This window comes from Gossypium arboreum, chromosome 7 (assembly GCF_025698485.1).
Source record: "Gossypium arboreum isolate Shixiya-1 chromosome 7, ASM2569848v2, whole genome shotgun sequence".
Taxonomy (NCBI): Eukaryota; Viridiplantae; Streptophyta; class Magnoliopsida; order Malvales; family Malvaceae; genus Gossypium; species Gossypium arboreum.
In genome coordinates, this window is record NC_069076.1 from 87,343,134 (window position 1) to 87,352,040 (window position 8,907).

The 8,907-nt window shown below is 39.3% G+C and overlaps 1 long non-coding RNA gene across 1 annotated transcript; it reads left to right on the top strand.

Annotated features, from left to right (window-relative positions):
* The first annotated feature begins 6,044 nt into the window (after nt 1-6,044).
* LOC128295631 (uncharacterized) lies at nt 6,045-7,937 on the top strand. Its single transcript, XR_008286185.1, has 2 exons — nt 6,045-6,417; nt 7,699-7,937. It is a non-coding gene; the product is annotated as an uncharacterized LOC128295631 (long non-coding RNA).
* The last annotated feature ends 970 nt before the right edge of the window (nt 7,938-8,907 follow it).

The following is an 8,907-nucleotide window of genomic DNA, read 5'->3' on the forward strand; positions in this document are numbered from 1 at the left end:
GGATTATTTTATTTTTAATAACTTCAAACCTGGTTGATAATTGTTCAAATGGGCTAGACTTAGGACGTGTTTTCAAAATGATACTTGTTTTCAAAATATCTCAACACCACGATCAATCGATTTATCAAAGACGTCCACTTAAACAAATTTAAACTCGATATGATAAAGTGTGGCTATGGTTGTGGGCATGTCTAGGATTGGATCCAATTAAAGAGCTTGGTACTTAAGCAGCCTTCATGGCTCACCTCCTCTATCTCGGATACCTACCTGGTGCCCAGCTTCCATACACTTTGTTAACTCAACAAAATATATGGTTTTAAAACACTAAAAACGGAACGTGGGTTTTCAACTCCGATGTGGCACGCCGATTCGACCATAACGTCTGGGCCGGGTTTGGGGTGTTACAATTAGTGGTATCGAGCCAAAGTTGCAACAACTCAACAGGATCGGTCTAAATTTTTTGAAAATTTAGGCCTAAGAAGGTATTTTTGGAAATGGTTTTGAAAAGTTCATTTTAAAGATGTTTTATGAGTATATACGTTAAAATGGTCCAATTTTTCTGCTTTAAATCAAGAGTTTCAAAATAAAGGGTGTTTTCAAATCAAAGTTTTTTTTTCGGTGATCAAAAACATGGTTTTCGAGTTTTAAATGGATTGAGAAAGAAGTGGCGCACTAAATCCCCGACACCAAGCCTGTAAGTATTTCTGTTCCTCATATTGCACTGTATTAAGATATTACTGTAGATAGAACTGAGACCATATCATGACATTATAACTAGGGCAACCTTAAAAACTCTAGAATACCGAGACTATAGCTAGGCTATGATTCTATGAAAATAGAAACTTTAAAATACTATCTCTGCATAAGACATGTGAATAAATAGTAAAATTTTTTAGATCTTTGTAGTTAATTGATATGTGTACTGGCAATGTAGAGTATTGATATGAATTCTGAGGGTAAGCAAAGTCTACCAACTTCGGGTAGCAGTAACTCGGAGCTTGGTACTGAGTCATTGGCCGAATTAGTAAGGAAAGTGGTAGAGGAAGTATTGGATACCAAAATTAAGGAAATTAGGGAAACGCTTCAAGCAGGGTGCTTGGAGTGTAAGAAAAGGAAGGATTCTAGTTCTCGAAAAACCAAGCCTCGCTCGTGAAACATGTTAAGGCACGATCAAACTATCCAATCAAAAGATCGCAACGGACGCCATCCGGTGAATGCCATAGGAAGACAGAGCATGTCTTAGATGTGGGTCCAAGGAGCATCGAGCTCGGGATCGCCAAGTTTATTTTATTTAAATATGTGTTATGAATTGTATGCGTGCTTGATAAATGTTTTTTTACTTTGGTAATTAGATGTTCTGGGTCGTACTAAGAATTATTTTTAATTAGAGTGCGTAGCGGAAGCATAGAGGTTTGACTTGAGTAATACGGTTAGTTGATAGTTGGAAATTTCGAGGACGAAATTTCTTAAAGGGGAGTAGAATTGTAACACCCCGAATTTGGGCCTAGAAGTATTGGGCCTTGAGTGTGGGTCCGTAAAGAGGTTTTATATAGGTATTTAATTGTGCAATGAAATGAAACAATTAAATGTTTGCTATTAGTGGTTAATGGCTTTGAGAAGTGTTGGAGAAATCTTGGGTTCAAACTTGGGCTTTAGCAAAAATTTTGGTATTAAGTGAAAAAAACCTGGATGCTTGGATGAGGGTTTTTAAATTATTGTGTTAAATAAATGACACAATGAAGCTTGTAGTCTAGTGGTTGTGGTGTCATTAAGGTTGTATGGGAGCACAGGTTCAAGCCATGGCTCTTGCAATTTATTTTGTTTTTTTAAAGGGAACACGGACTTTGGCCTTTAGACCTTATAATTAATTGGGAATAAAATATGACACAAAAAGCCTAGTGGCTTATTGGCAAGTAGCGTGTGGAGCATTTAAGGGGAGGCATAGGTTCGAATCCCATGGCAAGCAAAGAGCATTTATTTTGCTAACGAAGCGGCAAGAGTTGGTGTTGAATTTAAACTCTAATGTTGGAGGATCCCACATCGTGAAGCTAATATAAGAGTGGTTGTGAAGCTGGCTTTAAATAGAGGGAACCATGAAGAGAGTAAATGTACCTTTCTTGGCTGATCCCTTTCGCTGTATGGCGTGCTCGTTTGGGTTAGGCGTCGGCTAAGAGTGCTCGGAGCGTGGATTAACTCCAGTCTCCTATCAGTTAAGTTTGAGTGACAGGTGGTGGTTATCGTAGGCGATTGATTTTGGAAATGTTTCAACTTCAACCCATAACAGTTGGATTCACAACGGATATGGGGTAGGAAGGTATTTGGAACGTTCTTCAATGAGTAAATCTCTTGTGAGGATTAAAGGCTACCGATCGAGGAGTGTGTGAAAAGCTTGGATCATCGGAGTTACTAAATCTAGTCATCAACTTCGGCAAAGGACAAATCGCATAGGAGATCTCGTCAAGGAATATCGTAAATCAGGTGTGTAACGAACCCTTTTTCATAGCTTAAAACGATAAAATGCCGAAAAGCCGAAATGCAGAAATTCTGGCATTTTGAGGACTTGTGAGCAAGCGAACGCTCACTAGTTAGTTGGAATCGATGAGATGAGGATTGGGAACAATGGAAACGGTAAGGACGTGATTTTGGCGTTCACAGATAGGTTGGGCCTCGAGGGGCTGAATTAGGGCCCAATAGGCTTTCGGGCCCAATAGGCTTTCGGGCCCATTTGGGTAAATTTGGTAGAAAATGGGAAATCTGTTAAATTGCATGATAAGACTGTTAAAACCGTTATGGAATATAGGCTAAATGGGCCTAGATGACAAAATCGGCTAAGTAGGCCTATTAGGGTTTTTGGCCCAATAACTCGCTTTCGCTAAAATGGGCCGTAATCACTGTTTGCACCCATGAATTGTTTGTAAATCATAATGAACATGGAAACCCTAATTTTGGTAAAATTACAAGATTACCCTTATAATATGAAAATGACCGTTTTGCCCTAGGTAAAAATAACCATTATACCCCTAGGGTTTATATATAAACTTAATGCATGGGATTTTGATAAACATGATATGTATGATATGCACATGATATGTATGATATGCACATGACATGTATGATATGCACATGATATGTATGATATGCACACGAGATGTTCATAAATGCATTGGGTTGGGTTTTTATATGAATGGAGGAAGTGAAAAGGGCTTGTGCCCAGGTTATTAAAGGGCTTATGCCCTGCTTATCAAAAGGGCTTATGCCCTGATTATCAAAAGGGCTTATGCCCTAGTTATCAAACAGAGCTTCGCCCGATTATTAAAGGGCTTATGCCCCGCTTATAAAAAGGGCTTTTGCCCAGTTATTAAAAAGAGGCTAGGCCTCAGGTTATATGATAAAGCAAATAAGCCGCCAATGGAGAGTTATGGCGGGGTGGGTCGAGTTAATCCCACATGGTGTGTTGGTTGGTACGGTGGAGAGTAGCGGATGGTGGGTTGAGTAGTCTCCCAGATGGGTTTGTATTCTTTCATTGACATTATATGTGATATTGAAATGGGCCTATGGGCCATACTGCTTTCGTAAAGGCTTCGCCCCAGTAATATGAAATTTGAAAAAGCTTCGGCCCATTGTTATGAAATATGAAATATGAAAAGGGCTATGGCCAAGTACATGTTTGAGATTGGATTTGGGCTTAGACCCAACAGGCTGTTATTGTTATAGGCTCTGAAAGGGGCTTTTTGCACACTGAGTTTCCAAACTCACCCCCTTTCCTTAACCTTGCAGGTGAGCCTTGATGTGGGGACTTGGGCCAAGGATTGAGTAGCCACGGTGATCGTCTTTGGCTTTTAAACAAGCGTTGGTTTTCATTAAATTTCCTTTAATTATTATTTATTTTGGGTTGTAATAAGGCCATTTTAACTTTTCTTTTATTTCTTCTCGGGATTATTTTATTTTTAATTACTTCAAACCAGGTTGATAATTGTTCAAATGGGCTAGACTTAGGACGTGTTTTCAAAATGATACTTGTTTTCAAAATATCTCAACACCACGATCAATCGATTTATCAAAGACGCCCACTTAAACAAATTTAAACTCGATATGATAAAGTGTGGCTATGGTTGTGGGCATGTCTAGGATTGGATCCAATTAAAGAGCTTGGTACTTAGCGACCTTCATGGCTCACCTCCTCTATCTCGGATACCTACTGGTGCCCGGCTTCCATACACTTTGTTAACTCAACAAAATATATGGTTTTAAAACACTAAAAATGGAACGTGGGTTTTCAACTCCGATGTGGCACGTCGATTCGCCATAACGTCCGAAATTGGGTTTGGGGTGTTACAATTAGTGGTATCGAGCCAAGGTTGCAACAACTTCTACTGTGGATCGGGTCTAAAATTTTTGAAAATTTAGGCCTAAGAAGGGTATTTTGGAAATGGTTTTGAAAAGTTCATTTTAAAGATGTTTTATGAGTATATATGTTAAAATGGTCCAAGTTTTTCTGCTTTTAAATCAAGAGTTTCAAAATAAAGGGTGTTTTCAAATCAAAGATTTTTTTTCGGTGATCAAAAACATGGTTTTCGAGTTTTAAATGGATTGAGAAAGAAGTGGCGCACGTAATCCCCTGCACCAAGTCCGTAAGTATTTCATTCCTCATATTGCCTTCGTATTAAGATATTACTGTAGATAGAACTGAGACCATATCATGACATTATAACTAGGGCAACCTTAAAACTCTAGAATCTGAGATCAGTAGCTAGGCTATGAATCAGTGAAAATAGAAACTTTAAAATACTATCTCTGCATAAGACATGTGAATAAATAGTAAATTTTTTTAGATCTTTGTAGTTAATTGATATGTGTACTGGCAATGTAAAGTATTGATATGAATTCTGAGGGTAAGCAAAGTCTACCAACTTCGGGTAGCGGTAACTCGGAGGTTGGTACTGAGGCATTGGCCGAGTTAGTAAGGAAAGTGGTAGAGGAAGTATTGGATACCAAAATTAAGGAAATTAGGGAAACGCTTCAAGCAGGGTGCTTGTAGTGTAAGAAAAAGAAGGATTCTAGTTCTTAGAAAACCAAGCCTCGTTCTGTGAAACATGTTAAGGCACGACCAAACTATCCAATCTGCAAAAACTGCAACGGACGTCATCCGGGTGAATGCCATAGGAAGACAGGAGCATGTCTTAGATGTGGGTCCAAGGAGCATCGAGCTCGGGATCGCCAAGTTTATTTTATTTAAATATGTGTTATGAATTGTATGCGTGCTTGATAAATGTTTCTTTACTTTGGTAATTAGATGTTACGGGTCGTACTAAGAATTATTTTTAATTAGAGTGCGTGCGGAAGCATAGAGGTTTGACTTGAGTAATACGGTTAGTTGATAGTTGGAAATTTCGAGGACGAAATTTCTTTAAGGGGAGTAGAATTGTAACACCCCAAATTTGGGCCTAGAAGTATTGGGCCTTGAGTGTGGGTCCGTAAAGAGCTTTTATATAGGTATTTAATTGTGCAATGAAATGAAACAATTAAATGTTTGCTATTAGTGGTTAATGGCTTTGAGAAGTGTTGGAGAAATCTTGGGTTCAAACTTGGGCTTTAGCAAAAATTTTGGTATTAAGTGAAAAAAACCTGGATGCTTGGATGAGGGTTTTTAAATTATTGTGTTAAATAAATGACACAAGGAAGCTTGTAGTCTAGTGGTAGTGGTGTCATTAACGTTGTATAGGAGCCTTGGTTCAAGCCTTGGCTCTTGCAATTTATTTTTTTTTTTTTTAAGGAAACCTGGACTTTGGCCTTTAGACCTTATAATTAATTAGGGATAAAATATGACACAAAAAGCCTTGTGGCTTAGTGGCAAGTAGCGTGTGGAGCATTTAAGGGGAGGCATAGGTTCGAATCCCATGGCAAGCAAAGAGCATTTATTTTGCTAACAAGGGCGGCAAGAGTTGGTGTTGAATTTAAACTCTAATGTTGGAGGATCCCACATCGAAGCTAATATAAGAGTGATTGTGAAGTCGGCTTTAAATAGAGGAACCATGAAGAGAGTAAATGTACCTTTCTTGGCTGATCCCTTTCGCTGTATGGCGTGCTCGTTTGGGTTGGGCGTCGGCTAAGAGTGCTCGGAGCGTGGATTAACTCCAGTCTCCTATCAGTTAAGTTTGAGTGACAGGTGGTGGTTATCGTAGGCGATTTATTTTGGAAATGTTTCAACTTCAACCCATAACAGTTGGATTCACAACGGATATGGGGTAGGAAGGTATTTGGAACGTTCTTCAATGAGTAGATCTCTTGTGAGGATTAAAGGCTACCGATCGAGGAGTGTGTGAAAAGCTTGGATCATCGGAGTGACTAAATCTAGTCATCAACTTCGGCAAAGGACAAATCGCATAGGAGATCTCGTCAAGGAATATCGCAAATCAGGTGTGTAACGAACCCTTTTTCATAGCTTAAAGCGATAAAATGCCGAAAAGCCGAAATGCCGAAATTCTGGCATTTCGAGGACTTGTGAGCAAGCGAACGCTCACTAGTTAGTTGGAATCGATGAGATGAGGATTGGGAACAATGGAAATGGTAAGGACGTGATTTTGGCGTTTACAGATAGGTTGGGCCCCGAGGGGCTGAATTAGGGCCCAATAGGCTTTTGGGCCCATTTGGGTAAATTTGGTAGAAAATGGGAAATCTGTTAAATTGCATGATAAGACTGTTAAAACCGTTATGGAATATAGGCTAAATGGGCCTAGATGATGTAATCGGCTAAGTAGAACCTATTAGGGTTTTTGGCCCAATAACTCGTTTAAACTAAAAATGGGCCGAATCACTGTTTGCACCCATGAATTGTTTGTAACAGTTAATGAACATGGAAACCCTAATTTTGGTAAAATTACAAGATTACCCTTATAATATAAAATGATCGTTTTGCCCCTAGGTAAAAATAACCATTATACCCCTAAGGTTTATATATGAACTTAATGCATGGGATTTTGATAAACATGATATGTATGATATGCACATGATATGTATGATATGCACATGACATGTATGATATGCACATGATATGTATGATATGCACACGGATGTTCATAAATGCATTGGGTTGGGTTTTTATATGAATGGAGGAAGTGAAAAGGGCTTGTGCCCCGATTATTAAAGGGCTTATGCCCGCTTATCAAAAGGGCTTATGCCCGATTATCAAAGGGCTTATGCCCCGATTATCAAAAGGGCTTACGCCCGATTATTAAAGGGCTTATGCCCCGCTTATAAAAAGGGCTTTTGCCCGATTATTAAAAGAGGCTAGGCCTCGGTTATATGATAAAGCAGCTAAGCTGCCAATGGAGAGTTATGGCGGGGTGGGTCGAGTTAATCCCCACATGGTGTGTTGGTTGGTACGGGTGGAGAGTAGCGGATGGTGGGTTGAGTAGTCTCCCCAGATGGGTTTGCATTCTTTCATTGACATTATATGTGATATTGAAATGGGCCTATGGGCCATACCGTTTACCGTAAAGGCTTCGGCCCAGTAATATGAAATTTGAAAAGGCTTCGGCCCAGTGTTATGAAATATGAAATATGAAAAGGGCTATGGCCCAGTACATGTTTGAGATTGGATTTGGGCTTAGACCCAACAGGCAGTTATTGTTTTGGGCTCTGAAAGGGGCTTGTTGCACACTGAGTTTCCAAACTCACCCCCTTTCCTTAACCTTGCAGGTGAGCCTTGATGTGGGGACTTGGGCGGAAGGATTCAGAGTAGCCACGGTGATCGTCTTTTGGCTTTTAAACAAGCGTTGGTTTTCATTAAATTTCCTTTAATTATTATTTATTTTTGGGTTGTAATAAGGCCATTTTAACTTTTCTTTTATTTCTTCTCGGGATTATTTTATTTTTAATAACTTCAAACCTGGTTGATAATTGTTCAAATGGGCTAGACTTAGGACGTGTTTTCAAAATGATACTTGTTTTCAAAATATCTCAACACCACGATTAATCGATTTATCAAAGACGTCCACTTAAACAAATTTAAACTCGATATGACAAAGTGTGGCTATGGTTGTGGGCATGTCTAGGATTGGATCCAATTAAAGAGTTTGGTACTTAAGCAGCCTTCATGGCTCACCTCCTCTATCTCGGATACCTACCTGGTGCCCAGCTTCCATACACTTTGTTAACTCAACAAAATATATGGTTTTAAAACACTAAAAACGGAACGTGGGTTTTCAACTCCGATGTTGCACGTCAGATTCGGCCATAACGTCTGGGCCGGGTTTGGGGTGTTACACAAAGCCTTTTCATAAATCATATCACTAGGCCGAAGCCTTTACTGTAAACAGTATGGCCCTTAGTCCCATTTCAATATCACATGTAATGTCAATGAATTTTTGCAAGCCCATTTCAATATCACATGTAATGTCAATGAATGTATGCAAGCCCATTTGGGGAGACTACTCGACCCACCATCCGCTACTCTCCACCCGTACCAACCAACACATCATGTGGGGAATAACTCAACCCACCCAACCAAACTCTCCACTGGCAGCATAGCTGTTTTATCATATAACTGGAGGCCTAGCTTCTTTTAATAACTGGGGCAAAGCCTTTTTGATAAACTGGGCAAAGCCCTTTTGATGGCCCAACCGGCATAGCCCTTTTAGCCCTTCCTCCATTTATAAAACCTAACCTATGCAACATGTCATGTATGCAGAATGTCATGCCCATATTTGAATCAAACAATCACAGTCAAGTCATTCATATCACCAACATATATTCACAATCAAATCCACAACCACACAAATTAAGTCACCACTTGCCTACAAGGGCAAAACAGTCATTTTTCATATTATAAGGGTATTTTCATAATTTTACCAAAAATCAGGGCTTTCCATGTTCATTACAATTGTCAATATTTTCGAGTGTTTAAAC